Source organism: Hemiscyllium ocellatum, chromosome 5 (assembly GCF_020745735.1).
Source record: "Hemiscyllium ocellatum isolate sHemOce1 chromosome 5, sHemOce1.pat.X.cur, whole genome shotgun sequence".
NCBI classification, from domain to species: domain Eukaryota; kingdom Metazoa; phylum Chordata; class Chondrichthyes; order Orectolobiformes; family Hemiscylliidae; genus Hemiscyllium; species Hemiscyllium ocellatum.
The window spans coordinates 84143611-84161663 of NC_083405.1; the positions used below are offsets into that span (position 1 = coordinate 84143611).

At 40.8% G+C, this 18053-nt stretch overlaps 1 protein-coding gene across 4 annotated transcripts in view; it reads right to left on the reverse strand.

The window, feature by feature from the left end:
- Positions 1–18053, reverse strand: part of cdk14 (cyclin dependent kinase 14) — a 657100-nt gene that overhangs the window by 422363 nt on the left and 216684 nt on the right. The gene's annotated exons all lie outside the window — the stretch shown is intronic.

Here is an 18053-nt window from a genome sequence, read left to right on the forward strand (position 1 = left end):
AAATGCAATGATTTTAGTACTTTTACATTTAAGTGAATTTAATATTAAGCTATAACCACTATTGAATGGAATTTACAGCATCGAAGGAAGTAGTGTTTCCAAAACTGTCAACCCTGGGTTGATTAGATCTATCTGTGGGGAAAGAATGGTCCCAAAGTTATGTTCAAGAATTGATACAGGATTTGAGCACAAAAATAAAGAGGAATACTCCAGTGTCATACTAAGGTTGCATTGCTACATCAGAGATGCCCTCTCAAGGTGATAAGAGACTTCATGGCATTGGTTCAAGTAACTGCAGAGTTATCCTTGATGCTTAAATCAATATTTATCCCTTAAATGAGAAATAGATTCTCTGTACATTATCATATCAAATGTTGTACAGTTTTCTGAGCACATATTGGTTACAACTTGCCTTATATTACAATAGTCACTGCACTTCAAAAAAAACCACTTTGGATGCGCAGCAGAAATGAAATGTGTAATGTGAATTCAGGTCTTTTCTTTTGAAATTCATTCAATCCACAAATCTTGTTTCATCAAAGTTTATGAATATAGCTGCTTAGTGCCTAAATGCAGCCATGCTATTTGCCAAAATACATCATGTGCAATAAATGCCATTAGCATTTAAACCATAGGGTAAAAATGCTTCTCCAAATTCTTTATTAACTTAATTAAGATGTATTATGTTTACAACCCTAGTTATGACCGCAAACACTATTCAAGTAAAACTCAGAGCCATAGAGATGTATAGCATGGATACAGACCCTTTGGTCCAACCCATCCACGCCGACCTGATATCCCAACCCAATCTAGTCTCACCTGCCAGCACCCAGACCATATCCCTCCAAACCCTTCCTATTCATATACCCAGCCAAATGCCTTTTAAATGTTGCAATTGTACCAGCCTCCACCACTTCCTCTGGGAGACAATTACCACCCTCCCTCAGATCAAGTACAGTAAACCAGAGTGGAGTACCAGTCAGAATAAGCACCAGCCAACAATACATCCGAGATGGGGAAGTTGCAATATCCATCACCAACAGTGGTTTTTTGGAACCATTTTTAACTAAGTCCTAAAGACGACAACTGCCAGACATGGGTTCTGCAGGTGGTAAATGAACACATTCTTTGGAAAATATTGATTGAATCTCTAAGTTTGTGGTCGAGACAAAGGTCAGTGGGAAAGTGAGTAATGAGATGAGTCTGCAGAGGGACAGACAGGTTGCGTGGACATATGGAATGTAATGTGGGAAAATGGGAAGTCATCTGTTTTGGTAGGAAGAATAGAGGAGCTGAATATTATTTAGATGAAGAAAGACTGCAGAAAGCTACTGAATGGAGGGACTTGGAAGTTCTCATCCCTGAACCATAAAAACCTAGAATCCAAGTTCAGTGGGTAATGGGGAAGGCAAATGAAATGTTCGCCTTTATTTCAAAAGGAATAGAATAAAAGAAGTTAGGAGGTTTTGCTCAAACTATCCAAGGTACTACTCAAATCACAGCTGGAGTATCGTGAGCAGTTTTAGCCCCTTATCTAAAAGGAAATATATACTGGCATTGGAGGCAGTTCAGTGAAGATTTACTAGGCTGATACCAGATATGGAAGGATTGTCTTGAGGAGAGGGTGAGCAGATTGGGCCTGTGCTTATTGTAATACAGAATATTATTAAAACATGCATAATTCATAGAGGACCTGACAATGTAGATGTAAATAGGAAGTTCCCTCTTGTGGAAGAGTCTAGAACCAAAAGGCATAATTTCAGATTAAGAGGTTGCTCTTTTATACTAGAGAGGAGGAAGAATTTCCTGAGGTTGGGGATCTGTAGAATTCTTCACTGCAGAGTGATGTCAGGATTAGGTTAAGTAGATCCAAGTTCAGATATTCAGATTTTAAGTAAGTAAGGGAAACAAGGGCATGGAGTGAAAAAGGCTGGCAAGTAGAATCCAGGATAAGATCAGCCACGACCTCAAATGGCAACTTGATGGGCTGCGTAGCGTACTTTTGCTCCTACATCTTATGGTCATCCTCACCAACTGACCTGTCACTATACCACTGTCCATGATGGCATTGTCTCCACAGAAGCTATGTGACTGAGGTATTATTCTCACATTGAGGACGCCCCTATCACATTATTCAACATTGCTATTGCTGAACATCAGATCACCACCACAAAAACAGGTTACTGCCACATTGTGCACAGCCATTTCCTACAAACAGCAAAGCTGCTACTGATTCTACATTATAAGCACTACACTTCAATAAATTATGAGGACCTTTGAGTCATCCGGTGGTCAGAAAAGTGCACTATAAATGCAATTTTTTTTTCTTGATATTGGTTTTGCAATTCCAGTTTTCAAAAGGGCTAATTAGCTTTGACTTGTTCAATTGCTATTGTGCAATATGAACAGATGCCTCAGGAACCTTAGTCCAGGTCTCTAGATTGATAGCCCAGTTACATAATCACTATGTCGCTATAGCACATGTATTGTACATAGTTACCTATAATATTTGCTAAACCAGGTGGTGGCACTATGACAAGGATTTACATTGTTAAACATTTCTAAAGTTCAAGAATAACACAGCCCCTTACTATAAGAATATATTTTATTAACAAAAACCACATTTAACAGTTCGAGAAAAATGAAAACTAAATTATAAACTTGTACAGCTTTTTTTCAAAAAATCTGAAACTATGGAATGCTAGTAAAGCCCTTACTCTTTATGCAATCAGAAACTCTGTGGCAGTGGAATTTATTTATAAAGTTCCCTAACTGCAGAGATATATCTCCACAAGACTTATGAACAGTCGTTCATTCGATCACGTCCACTCTGCCATTCATTATCACAGTTGATCTGCTTGTGGGCCATAGCTCAATTCTTGCATCTGTATCACACAGACACATAAAATACTCTCTCCCACCCCAAACCCTGGACTCCTTTGCTGATCAAAATGTTGCTGTGAATTTATTCAACATTCTAGCCTCCATCGCTCTCTGTGGAATAGAATTCCACATACCCACAATTTTCAGAGGTTTAAAAAAAAGCCCCATCACACACTTTAAATGAAAGAATGTCTCCCATTTAAAACTGTCTTCCATATTTCTGAACTCCCCAACTCTGATGTCAGCAAGGCCAGCATTTATTGTATATCCCTGACTGTTAAGAATCAACCACATTGCTGAGACTTGCATGTAGGCCAGACCAGGTAAGGATGATTGTTTCCTTCCCTAAAGGGTAATAGTAGAGCAGATGGGATTTTTCCCCGACAATCAACAACAGCTCATGGTCACCGTTAACTCTTAATTCAATTTCCACCATCTACCGTGATGAGTCTTGAACCCTGGTCACAGAACATTATCTGGGTCGCTGGATTAACAGTCTTGCTATAACACAGTGAGGATATCACCTCCTCTTACCTTACATCTATATCTTGGATCACTGATCTCTCTACGAAGGGGAAACTTTTCTTCCTACTACCCTTCCTATGCCCATTCAAACTTTATAATCTCAATCACACCCTTCTCAACCTCCGCTATTCCAATAAAAACAACCCCAGCCTATGTAATTTCTCCTCATAACCAAAACTCTCCAGCCCAGGCAACATTCTGATCAATCTTGTCAACCCACCCTCCAATAACATGGATTCCAGAATTGCACACAATACTTGAGCAGTGGCCTCACTAACTTTTTAAACAGTGCCAGCATTACCTCCCTGCTCTCAAGCTTTATGCCTCAGCTACTAAAGTCAAATATCTCAAATGCCTTTTTAACCAATGTAGCCATCTTTCCTTCTACTTTAAGGGACTGATGGATATGCACACTAAGGTCCCTCTCATCCTCAGTGATTCCCAGAATGCTACCATTAGTATGTTCTCTTGTTCTATTTGTTTTACTGGAGTGTATCGCCTCTCACATCAGGACAGAATTCCATTTCCTATTGATAAGCCAAACCACACCCTCCTGTTACCCAAGGTCACCCTCCTCACTATTTACCTTCCCACCAAATTTTGTATCATCCACAAGTTTACTGGTCAACTCTTCTACATTCAAAGTCTAAATAATTCACAAATAGCAAGAGTCACAACACCAATCTGGGAGCTCCAGTTTCCTCCCACAGTCCAAAGATGTGCCGGTCAGGTGAATTGGCCAGGTTAAATTGCCCATAGTATTAGGTGCATTAGTCAGAGGTAAGCGTAGGGAAATGGGTCTGGGTGAGTTACTCTTCAGATGGTCAATGTGGACATGTTGGGTCAAATGGCCTGTTTACACACTGTTGGGAATCTAATCTAACCCCTGTGGAACTCCAGGTTTCCAGTCACAGCACCTCCCGACTATTAGTTTTTACTTCCTGTCATTCAGCTTACTGTGGATCCAATTTGCCAAAATTTCCTTGGATCCCATGGGCTCTTGTAGGACTATATCAGAAGTTCACATAACTATGTCAAGTACATTGTTGTCACCTACAGACCGCAAGTTCTTTGAAAAATTCAATCAGCTCGGGTCAGATATGATCTCCCCTTCACAAAGCCCATACTGACTTTTCTTGACTAATCTCTAGCTTTCCAATTGCAGATTAATTCTGTCCCTCAGTATTGCTTCCGATAGTTGATAAAAGTACAAGGGTTGGTGCTGTTCATTGTATAATACTTGAATTTGCCTCAGATCTCATCTCCAAATAGGAGGATCTCCAATTGTCCACACTGTACTCTGTTCCAACTAATATTTTTCATAAACATACATCTGCTGTAGTCCTGTACTGCACATCTGCATAGCTTTGGACAGCATCCAGGAGCAAGAGACAGAATTCCTTAATCCTGCCAACTCAGGCTATAATTTTGCCTTTGCTCCAAGCCCTAAAGATGAAAATACCAGCTTTATTAGGTGTTGATTGCTTTTGGAGTATTTTGAAATTCATAGAATTATATAATGAAGAAAGAGGCCATTCACCTGTGCAGGGTGCTCAAAAAGAGCTCTTCAATTGGCATTCCCATTCCCTTGCTTCTTCACCATGACCCAGCAAATTACTCCTTTTCCAGTATATACTTGGTTCATTTATGACAGTTGATATTAATCTGGCTTCCAATCCCTTGCGACATAATTAGTTCTAAATCTTAACTCAATGCAGACGCTTTTTGTCAATCACTGTAAATCCTTCTGGTGCCTTCTGGTTACTAACTCACAATAATAGAGGTGGTTTATTCCCCCCTGCATTCCTCAACATCCCTCGTTAATTTGAACAGCTCTCCTTAATTATTCAGTACTAAGAGTAAACCTAACAGAAACTAAGATTAATACACGAGTCTGTTAGATTATAACATCTTCAATAATATCTCTGATGGAGTCATATAGCATGGAAACAAACCCTTCAGTCCATGTTGGAGCACTACATATGCATCTGGTCATCCTGCTATAGGAAGGATATTATTAAATTGGAACGAGTGCAGAAAAGATTTACAGATGTGACAGGACTGGAGGGTTTGAGTTGTAAGGACAGGCTGGATAAGCTGGGACTTATTACCACTGACGTTTAGGAGACTGAAGGGTGACCTTGTAGAGGTTTACAAAATCACAAGGACAATAGAGAAGGTGAATAGCAAATGTTCTTCAGCAGTTCATAGGTAGAAGACATGTTTTTAAAGTGAGAGAAGCAAGATTTGTTCAAAACTTGACCGGAGAGACAACTTTTTCCCAGATACGGTTGTTCATGTGTGGAAAGATCTGCCAGAGGGTGTGGTAGATGCAGGTACAGTTACATTATTTAGAAAATGTACATGAGGGATGAAGGTTTAGAGGAAAAGGACCAAATGCAGGCAAATGGGACTAGTTTAGTTTGGAAATCTTGTGCTATTATATATATATATCTCTGATGCTTCAGCAAATTGGATATAGGTTTGCTTGCTGAGTTGGAAGGTTAGTTTTCAGACGTTTCGTCACCATACTAGGTAACATCTTCAGTGAGCCTCCAGATGAACCAGTGGTAGTATAGTCTGTGTGTTTGGGTTTCCTTGGTTGGTGACGTCATTTCCTGTGGTGACATCATTTCCTCAGGGGGGTGGTAAAAGTGATCCAAGTCGATGTGTTTGTTGATAGAGTTCCGATTGGAATGCCATGCTTAGAGGAATTCTTGTGCGTCTGGCTTGTCCTAGGATGGATGTGTTGTCCCAGTCAAAATGGTGTCCTTCCTCATCCATATGCAAGGATACTAGTGAAAGTGGCTCATGTTTTTGTGGCCAGTAGATGTTCATGTATCCTGGTGGCTAGTTTTCTGCCTGTTTGTCCAATGTAGTGTTTGTTACAGTTCTTGCAAGGTATTTTGTAAATACTTCAACAAATTCTCACAATAGCAACAGGTTTGCAGTAACAATTTTTTGCATTCAAAAATTTGGTGCATTTAACATTTACCTACGTTTTTATGCTTTCACAAAGTATTTCAATGATTCCTACACTATTGTGCAAAGGGAATAATTAAAATGGAAAGAATAAAAACTATGCTAAATTTGCATCTTTTCTGAACTTAGTATATCACAAAGCACTCCAAAGGCAATTTTTGAAGTACAGTTGATGTTCTGACCAAAGGAACCTTTGATACCAATATAAACAGAAATATCCTGTAAACAAGTATGAAACAGAGATGATTCACTTTGTGGGGTAGATGTTTGACAGGCCACTAAAGCTTTCTGGCTATCCCTTCATCTCGTGGCAGCAAGGAGTTGTTTCCACCTGAAAAGGATAGTCCTGATGGTGCTACACTGTAGTGGCAGCCTAAGTCATGTACTCAAACCAAGTCAAAATAGCAATAGTCAATGGGATTTATTCTGAATTCTTCAAGAACATCAGAAATCAGAGAATGCAAAGATTAGCAAATCTGCGTGCCAACATCCACAGCACAGGCACCATTCCAAGACAGTAGTGAGTGACAACTGAGAGAAGCTACCCGATGATCCATAACTCTGCACTCTATCACATATTAACCATCTCCTGGTGAACAGATTAAATTTCCACACCGAAAGTAGCAATTCCCCTTGACTACAGGTTTATGTACAGGCAGCAACTACCTCGAAAAGGTCCTAAAAAGATCTGAGTGGGTTCTGGTAAGATCTGACATCATATAGAAACCCTCTTTATTCAGTATTGCTGAAACAAATAAATTGATTTTTGCTGAAGCTTTTCATCTTCTACTCATCAGGACAATTTGCAGGAATACCAGTTCAATGATTTAACATTTAAATGGCTTGTGAAGAGAATGCATGGAACGTCAGAGTTGAGTAGCTTTATTTGTCATTTCTGCCGTACACAGCTGGTACAATCAAAAATGAGACAGAGTGCCTCCAGGACCAAGGTGCTATATGAACGCACAGACTACACAACAGTAGTGTCATACATAGGGCAGCATAAGTGCATAGGAAAGTGCAAAACGTGCAAGACAGCACAGTAATTCCTGATGAGACAAAACAATAGGTACAGTGGTGGACAAATTACAACATAAAAATGAATGATCATAAAAAACACATTATTTTAGCAGCAATTCAATAAGTCATCTGAAAATTGCAAATGGAGCAAGGTGTGATCATAGTGTCAAGGAGCCTGATGGCTTTTTGGGGGTGGGGGGTGGGGGGGGGGGGGTGGGGGGTGGCTGGAAAAAGCTATTGCACAGTCTGGCCATTAGAGACTGAATGCTCTGATATCTTCTGCCCTGCTTGGCTCTCTCTCTTATTCCTGATGAAGGGCTTATGCTCGAAATGTCGAATTCTCTATTCCTGAGATGCTGCCTAACCTGCTGTGCTTTGACCAGCAACACATTTGCAGCTGTGATCTCCAGCATCTGCAGACCTCATTTTTTACTCTTACGATCACAGACAATTCCCGAACCAGGCAGTCATGCAGCTGCTCAGGGTCCTCTCAATGAACTCTCTGTAGAATGTGATGAAGACCATGCATATGTAAACTGTACCGGTTTCTAAACAAAAAAAAAGGTGACAACCACGCACCGGTTCATTTCTCAAGCAATGCTGTCAACCTGCCTGATTTAAAATTTACACACAGCTTTGCAATTAACCGTAAATTAGATTAATGGGGGCATTTTCAATGGCGATGCTACATCAAGTCAATCTGCAATAGGGTTGTACATCAAGGCATCAACATTTGAATTTTGTGTGGTATACACTTCAGATTTCCTTTTGAATTTGGAGACCTAAGAATTGTCCTAATGAGTTAGAAATAAAAAACTTTGACAAAATACATTTTTTTTTCAGCAATGTCAAGTTCAATTCTACCAAACAAGTATTTGCAACCTTTGTTGACTTATTCTTTGCCTGTGTATAGGTGTGCTACTAAAACTCGACAAAATCATCCGAGTGAAAATCCTACAATTAATCACCTCCGTTATCAGCAACCAACCAACAGCTATGCGCATCCGAGAGATCAAATCAGCTGCCTGCAATAATCAATAATGGGCTCCCAGAGGGATCTGTCCTCACACCAGCTCTCTCAAACATATCACCAACAACATCCTTCCCAGATTCACAGCTCTTCACACATGCTGACAATTTTCTATCCAAGCTAAAGAACTACACGACACTGAGAATACATTCTCTGGAAATAACAGATCACGCACTGCTTCACTTGGTCTACCAAACATCTGAGCACTTTTTCAAAGACTGATGGAGGAGTTGCCTCACACCAAGGTAGGTATCCACTTCCAGACAGTGGATGAAGATTATTTCTGGGATTTTAAGCTCAACACAGTTCACGTGGCTTCCTGTGCTGGCACATATCAAATCTGCTGATATCTAGTGAAATTGTCCACCTCAAAACAAAGCTGGTGACAGCTAACGCAGCAGTACCATTGATACAGGACCTCAAAACAAACTACTCACTCATCTCATATTCCTACGGAGACACATTCCACACTGTACAAATTAACAACACCCCGTCTCTTGATAGAGCACGAGCTGATGCACTGCAAACATCAACTGTAATATGGTAACTGGTGAGTGGCAAGGTTCCAAGATTCAACCATCCAGAAAATCTAGACAACTCTCAACCAGTTGTCAATGGGCTAGAGAAGAGGGAACTGGAAAAAACTCAAAAAGTAATTGTAGCCATCCAAGTCAGACCATTGCTCACAAACTGTCTAAATGAACCTTAGTGCTGAAAGATCCATTCCTACATCTCAACCATTCACACTCCATTATCTGAAGCTGTTGGATGGATTGTTAACTTAGATATCAAAACAATAAGGGATTCCCCAGCTACAAGTGAAAAAAATGTCCTCAAACCAGAGTGTAAAATTTAAACTAACTGCTTTGTGATCAGGCACAAGTGCTACCATTCAACACCTTGTACAGACATTAGAATTACAACAAGTGCTTCAATCTAGGCTTCCTATGCAAATGTTTAACAGAAGTGTTTTGGCAATTTAAAATTTCATTTCTTGCTCTCTACTAATATTGGAAGAAGTTAGTTCTTTTGTTAGAATTCATCTCCAATACTACAATTCAAATTAGGTTTATAAAATCATGGAAGGGATGGATAGGGTGAATGGACAAGGTCTTCACTAGAGGGTAGGGTAGCGGACTCCAAAACTACAGGGCATCGGTTTAAGGTGAGAGGGGAGGGATATAAAAAGGGACCTGAAGGGCAACTTTTTCACACAGTGGTGGTGTGTATATGGAAATGAGATGCCAGAGGAAATGATGGAGGCTGGTACAATTACAACATTTAAAAGGCACCTAGATGGATATATGAATTGGAAGGGCTTAAGAGGGATATAGGCCAAATGCTGACAAAATGGAACTAGATTAATTTAGGATATCTGGTTGGCATGGACAAGTTGGACCAAAGGGTTTGTTTCCATACCGTATATCCCAATGGCTATCTACTCAGACAACTAATATGGCTCTAAACTAAAACAAATTCCACAATAGTGTAAATTCCATGGACAGAACATGTTGCTAGGGGTCCTTTTCCAGGTCAGCGACAATGCCCAATGATTGGCATTGTATAACATCGTGTGTGTCTGGGCAGCTTTTTCATTTAAAAGAAACATTGCTGTACTTCTGATGCCAGGAGATGGCAACAGCAGAAATTTGTTCAAGGTATGCAGCCATTTACTTGATTTATTTATTGTCATGTGTAACTTGTTACAAAACACAGCGAGTGGGAAAAAAAAGTGTTGTATATTGCCACACTCTCAAGCGCCATCTTAAAAATAAACAGAAACAGAATGGAAAGGCAGAAAAAGGATATAAAGATTTCAAGTCATCCACATTTACTGTCCTTCTTGTTAAGTGCTCCATCATGGAGTATAGGCCTGGTGACCAGGCATACATCTCCTTCTCCGTGCCCCCACTGAAACAAAGGTTGCTAATGTGCCGGACCAGCTCACCTCCACCAAATCCCTCGCCACTCAGTCCTCACTGGGCCTCACCAATGCAGATGCTGCCAGGTACTGCTCCAGCTGAAATTTGACACCACTACTACGAGTCTACTTCAGGCCCATCTCACTAATGCAGCCAGGCATGGTACTAGGCCCAAAAACATATCCATCAATCTGCACAAGACCCAGATGCCGCCAGGAATCCAAGCTCACCACCACAGCAGCAGCCACGAGTCAACGCGAGGACCACCTTGACAATGCAGAAGCCACCAGGAACCCAAACTTACCTCTAACGTCGCTTTCTTGAGCCGTTCTGCTGGGCCAATTTGACGCCACCACCAAACTCTTCACCAAGGGGCAAGTAATATAAAATAGTGGAGAAATAAAAAGGAACAAAAGAAGAGGGAGGAAACAAAACGAGAAAAGCGGACAGACCTTGGACTCAAAGGGCCTACTCCACCGTCATCTTACAGGGCCGTTCACTGTTTTGAAGGGTATTGGCAGATAATGTGCAAAGCATTAAACTCTCCAGTAACTAAAAATACAGGAAATGGTCACCCTGAGAAAGTAGCATGTATTGCATTTTCTGGACCTAACCCCAACAGTTGGAGAAATTCTTAGCATGCCTTCCCTCATTCAAGAATCCATTAATCCCCTCATTTGTAAACTTCAGCTTAAGATCTCCATAATATCGACATCTGCTAATAAAATCCTGCTCTCCCTCTGCCCTCACTCCCATACATTGGAATCTACAAAACACACAACTTAAAACTACTGAGTTAATTTTTTAAACTTTGCTCATCACTTCATTCTTTCCTGGTGTCTAACTTCTCGCAGCTCCACAAACATCAAATCTCTGAGTTCCTACAACTTCGTCCTCAGGTCTAATACTCGCACCTTCCACACCATTATTGATGTGTACAAACCTAGGCATGCAAATAACGCGCAAAGTGACCTTCACAGCAAAGTGTTGTCAATCACTCTAGACCATGCAAGGGAATGGCAACCTGCCCAATTTCAGTGTGAAATACAACCACCATGGAAGAGAATTCAACAACACAAAGGGCAATTGGAAAACGATAAAGGGTCAAATTTAAACAAAACGGCCAAAATAGGCACCAATTATCCTGCAAAAAATAGCCATGTCTACGGATTGCTTTGCATTATTATGGATTGCTACAGATGTGAAATACCTTTTATTGGTACAATTACTATTTTAAAATGGCTGCAGGGGTCAGCAATGTCAACCCAAATAGTTACAACTACTAGAAGAGTTGATGATTTTAACATTTAGAACTGCTTCAGAAATAAGGCAGGAAAACAAGTAATTTCGAGAGGCATTACATATGCTCCAGCCCCACACTCCCACTCCCCAAAAGACAAGAAAAACAATGCTTCAAAAAATTTAAGAGTATCCATTGATGGAGGTACAGACATTTATTAAAGAGGGTCTCTCAAATATAAGACATCCATAGGGTGGCATGCTTTATTTTCAAAACTAATGGAAATCTGGAATCTTGCTCCAAAAATACTGAAGCTAGAAGAAAATATTTTTCTTTAAATTGCACCTTTGTCCTAATCTCTGCAGACCCACAACTACCATACCATGTTTTTACTCCCCATTTCCTCTGCTCATACCTGCGAGGCTTCAGGCATGTTGCTAATTTACTGCTGAACTAGTTTTGTTAAATCAGACTCATTACCAGTCAGATTGAAATTGCTCAAATCTATTTTATTCAGGATGATACCAAAGAGGAACGGAAGGCTTTCACCTTGTTTTCTTGCAGGCAATGCAAGATGTGTCAGAGTGTGGACATGGATACCAGCATTACACGTGGGGACACCTCCCACCTTGTACGTGGCAGATACTCCTGTGACTCAGCCAATGTTGTCTATCTTATACGTTGCAGGCAAGGATGCCCGGAGGCATGTTACATTGGGGAAACCGAGCAAAGGCAAAGACAATGACAACGGATGAATGGGCACCACACAACAATCGACAGGAGTGTTCCCTCCCAGTTGGGGAACACTTCAGCAGTCCAGGACATTCGACCTCAGACATTCGGGTGACCATCCTCCAAGGTGGACTTCAGGACAGGCAGCAGTGAAAAGTGGCTGAGCAGAGGCTGATAGCCAAGTTCAGGTACCCATAGGGAGGATCTCAACCAGGACCTTGGGTTCATGTCACACTGCAGGTGACCACCATTGCACTATAAACACACATAGCTACTCCTACACACACGGACACACACACGGACACACACACGGACACACACACGGACACAGGCATCCCCTCAGAGGCTTAGGCCACTCTACACTCATGCACAGTGGTTAGCACTGCTGCCTCACAGCGCCAGGGACCTGGGTTCGATTCCCGCCTCAGGCGACTGACTGTGTGGAGTTTGCACGTTCTCCCTGTGTCTGCGTGGGTTTCCTCCGGGTGCTCTGGTTTCCTCCCACAGTCCAAAGATGTGCGGGTCAGGTGAATTGGCCATGCTAAATTGCCCGTAGTGTTAGGTAAGGGGTATATGTAGGGGTATGGGTGGGTTGCGCTTCAGCGGGTCGGTGTGGACTTGTTGGGCCGAAGGGCCTGTTTCCACACTGTAAGTAATCTAATCTAATACGTATACACTCTCTCTGACAGACACTCACAATCCCCCAGCGCAGACACACGTGCACACTCCACCCCCTCACATACTTAAGACACTCTACACTCACTACACATACACATATACCCTCTCTCTCACACTCACAACCCCCAACCCAGACAGACACAAAGACCCACATACACACACATTTTGTGGGCTGAATTTCTACTTGCAGAGTTGCATTGTACTTTGCTCAAAAACTGTATGAATTCATGTAAAACTCTTATCTCACTTTTTAGATTAGAATCAATTTAAACATCGTGGCATAGACAGAGAACACAGGGGGCTAACAGCTTCAACATATTGTCTAGCTAACATCAATTGTTACAGCTAACCTGAGAATGCAACTTTTAAAAAAGGTTTTGTGATTTACACATGAAAGATGAGAAACTATCATGGTATTCAAACAGATGAAAGAACTCAACAGACAATCAAGGTATTTTTCAATGTATAATTTCAGTTACATCACACTGTAAATTCTTGCTATAAATTCTGTGCCTTACAATTGTGTCCTCCATTATCATCTGATGAAGGAGCATCGCTCCGAAAGCTAGTGTACTTTCGATTAAACCCGTTGGACTACAACCTGGTGTTGTGAGATTTTTAACTTTGTACACCCCAGTCCAACAACGGCATCTCCAAATCATGACCTTGTTTTCTGCTATAGTCACAAATTAGATCCAAGGATTAAATACATTTCCTACTCAGGAAGCTACTGCAGATATATGTCATTACAAGACTACATGCAACACTAGGAGAAAGGTGAGGACTGCAGATGCTGGAGATCAAAGCTGAAAAATGTGTTGCTGGAAAAGCGCAGCAGGTCAGGCAGCATCCAAAGAGCAGGGGAAATCAACATTTCGGGCATAAGTCCTTCTTCCAGCAACACATTTTTCAGTACATGCAACACTACATAAAATGACCAGAGTAAAAAAAATGACAGCAAGGTGCATTAAACATATCTGCTTGTTCACTTTCTAAAAGATGCATCAGATTAGAAACTTTATTGAGGAAAAACTTTAAAATCCTTAAGCTTTCAGAACAATGATATTTCCAACAATGAAACAATCCAGATGCTTTCCAGAAACACATCTACGATTCCAAAGAATTAATAAAATGTAAATATTCTACGTGTGCTTAAATCAACAAGATGTAATGGATATTCTGATAGCCCTTCTCTAGTTATACCAGCTTATTGAAAACAAACAAAGATATTCAACCAAAAACAAAACTACTTCGCATGTACTTAATCAGAAATGTCAACAAGATAAGTTGGAACAAAACTTCCACACCATGCAATAACTAAACCTGAAATAGCTCCACGATATGACAGAACAGATTAGAGCCAAAGTACAAAATCAAAAGAAGGCAATCTTCAAAATAATTGCTGCTACCACTTCCTTCAGTGAGATAATTTTCTTTTTCAGTTTTAAAAAATTGGTGAATAATTATTTTGTACCTTTGCAGAATTTAGTCCAATTGTACGTAATTGTATGTAAAGTGAAACCCACAAATAGTTAAATGCCTCTAAATCCTTGTCGCCTTTGGAAATAAAATGATCCAGTGAATAGCAGAAGTTAACACTAGATTTGAACACTTTGAAAAAAGTACAGAGTTAATAAGGAACTAAAATAAGCCAAAGTTGGTCAGACAAGAAAGAAATAAATGTACTGTGTTGACAGATATGTACATTATGGGAACAGCCACAAGACAGTGCTGCAAGCCTCAATTAACCATAAAACAGAATCTTTGTCCACATTTTTGCCTTTAACCAAAATACCTCTACAAATCCCTGAAGACCTGCAGCTAAAATAACATGCTAAGATACACAAACATGCTAAGATACACACATCATTTTGATGGAAAGACATATCTGGATACAACCATCCAAGCTGTAACTTGAGTAGTCATAGCAATTACGTGCATTCATTTAGTAACTTCAATAAAGTAAAATCCTAAAAGCCTTGAGAAACAAAAATAAAGTGAAATGGATAAACCAAGCTTAATAGCAGTGATTAGGAGTACCGTGGCTAAAGCTCTGCTCTGAAACAAAGGTTGTAAAATGGTTTCTAAAGAAGTGGAGGACAAAACACATTTTGCTGTAGATGGGTAAAATCCAAACAGTGCAATAAAGCACTGCCCATAAAAATGATATAATTGATTTGTGGGCCAAATAGTTTAGGATCTTGAATGGAGCAAGACCTGATCTCTGATCTTCCTCAAATTCTTTGTAGTCAACTTTGAGGAAGGGTCACTCGACCTGAAACGTTAACTCTCATTTCTCTCCACAGATGCTGCCAGACCTGTTCAGCTTTTCCTGCAATGTCTGTTTTCGTTTCTAACTTATGGCATCTGCAGTTCATTGTCATAGAGTCAGAGATGTACAGCATGGAAACAGACCTTTCGGTCCAACCTGTCCATGCCGACCAGATATCCCAACCCAATCTAGTCCCAACTACCAGCGCCCGGCCCATATCCCTCCAAATCCTTCCTATTTATATACCCATCCAAATGCCTCTTAAATGTTGCAATTGTACCAGCCTCCGCCACTTCCTCTGGCAATTCATTCCATACATGTACTGCCCCTCTGTGTGAAAATGATGCCTCTTCAGCCTCTTTTATATCTTTCTCCTCTCACCCTAAACCTATGCTCTCTACTTCTGGACTCTCCGACCCCAGGGAAAAGACTTCGCCTATTTATCCTATCCATGCCCCTCATAATTTTGTAAACCTCTATAAGGTCACCCCTCAGCCTCCAACCCTCCAGGGAAAACAGTCCCAGCCTGTTCAGCCTCCCCATATAGTTCAAATCCTCCAACCCTGGCAACATCCTTGGAAATCTTTTCTGAACCCTTACAAGTTTCATAACATCTTTCCGATAGGAAGGAGACCAGAACTGCACACAATATTCCAACAGTGGCCTAACCAATATCCTGTACAGCCGCAACATGACCTCCCAACTCCTGTACTCAACACTCTGACCAATAAAAGAAAGCACACCAAACACCTTCTTCAATATCCTATCTACCTGTGACTCCACTTTCAAGGAGCTATGAACCTGCACTCCAAGGTCTCTTTGTTCAGCAACACTTCCTAGGACCTTACCATTAAGTGTATAATTCCTGCTAAGATTTGCTTTCCCAAAATGCAGCACTTCATATTTATCTGAATTAAACTCCATCTGCCACTTCTCAGCCCATTGGCCCATCTGGTCACGATCCTGTTGTAATCTGAGGTAACCCTCTTTGCTGTCCACTACATCTCCAATTTTGGTGCCATCTGCAAACTTATTAACTGTACCTCTTATGCTCACATCCAAATCATTGATGTAAATGATAAAAAGTAGAGGACCCAGCACCGATCCTTGTGGCACTCCACTGGTCACAGGCCTCCAGTCTGAAAAACAACCAACCACCACCCTCTGTCTTCTAGCTTTGAGCCAGTTCTGTATCCAAATGGCTAGTTCTCCCTTTATTCTGTGAGATCTAACCTTGCTAACCAGTCTCCCATGGGGAACCTTGTCGAATGCCTTACTGAAGTCCATATAGATCACATCTACCATTCTGCCCTCATCAATCTTCTTTGTTACTTCTTCAGAAAACTCAATCAAGTTTGTGAGACATGTCTCACAAGCCATGTTGACTATCCCGAATCAGTCCTTGCCTTTCCAAATACATGTACATCTTGGCCCTCAGGATTGCCTCCAACAACTTGCCCACCACTGAGGTCAGGCTCACCGGTCTATAATTCCCTGGCTTGTCTTTACCACCCTTCTTAAACAGTGGCACCACGTTTGCCAACCTCCAGTCTTCCGGCACCTCATCTGTGACTATCGATGATACAAATATCTCAGCAAGAGGCCAAGCAATCACTTCTCTAGTTTCCCACAGAGTTCTTGGGTACTTCTGATCAGGTCCTGGGGATTTATCCACCTTTAGCCGTTTCAAGACATCCAGTACTTCCTCCTCTGTAATATGGACATTTTGCAAGATGTCACCATCTATTTCCCTACAGTCTATATCTTCCATATTCTTTTCCACAGTAAATACTGACGCAAAATACTCATTTAGTATCTCCCTCATTTTCTGCAGCTCCACACAAAGGCCTCCTTGCTGATCTTTGATTTCTTTTTATTCATGTCCATTTTATCCACCGGAACCAGTATTACAATCAGGTGGGTTAAAATATGAAGAAAATGAAAAAAAATTTAAATATGACCACTCTTCACCTGGTTATAACACCTGTAACTAATTGCCAACATGAATTAAACTATAACTTGTTGCCTACGAAAGACTTTTCTAGCTAGACCAGAAGTTGTTTCACTCCACCCTATTTGTCCAAGTGAGCCATGTAGTTTCCAACACTTCACCAGCAAATATCACCATAAGCAACAGCTCACTGCAGCGTGAGCTAGCATGACCATACCACCTGGTAGGCAACAGTGCAGATTTAAAATGACAATTCACCCAACAAAAACATGAACAATGGTGTGAGATCTTCAAGTTGCCTGCTCATACCGCACAGTGACTGGTTGGTGTCCTTAATTTCCTTTCACAACAGGTGCAGTCTTCCAAGACGTGCAGAGGAATAGAGAAGAGTAAGATCCTGCTCCTTTTGTTGCAAAATAATTTCATTTCACTTCTCTAACATATAAGAGTAGCTGTTGAAAGAGTTCATTTGTGGATTCTCAAGTCTTGCACTGTTGCCCCCTCCAAGCAAGATTTTCACACTCAGACTTGCATAACCAATTCACGAAATGTGAAAACCAAATTAAAATAGCAGATGCAATTTTTTGATGCTGACTTAGTTGCCTGGTTTCAAAACTTTAGAAAAAGGGGACATTTCACTTCAGATGGTTTATTGTACTCTAGATGACTTCCTGGGCTTGCCTCAATCATAGGCAAGCAACCCTAGCATCCATTTTACCTCAAAAATTTATCGTTTTTAAAAAAAGATTTTAGTCCATGAAAGGTCTCAGGTATGAAAATCAGTTGATAGAACTTACATTCTGAGTGCCTTTATTAAC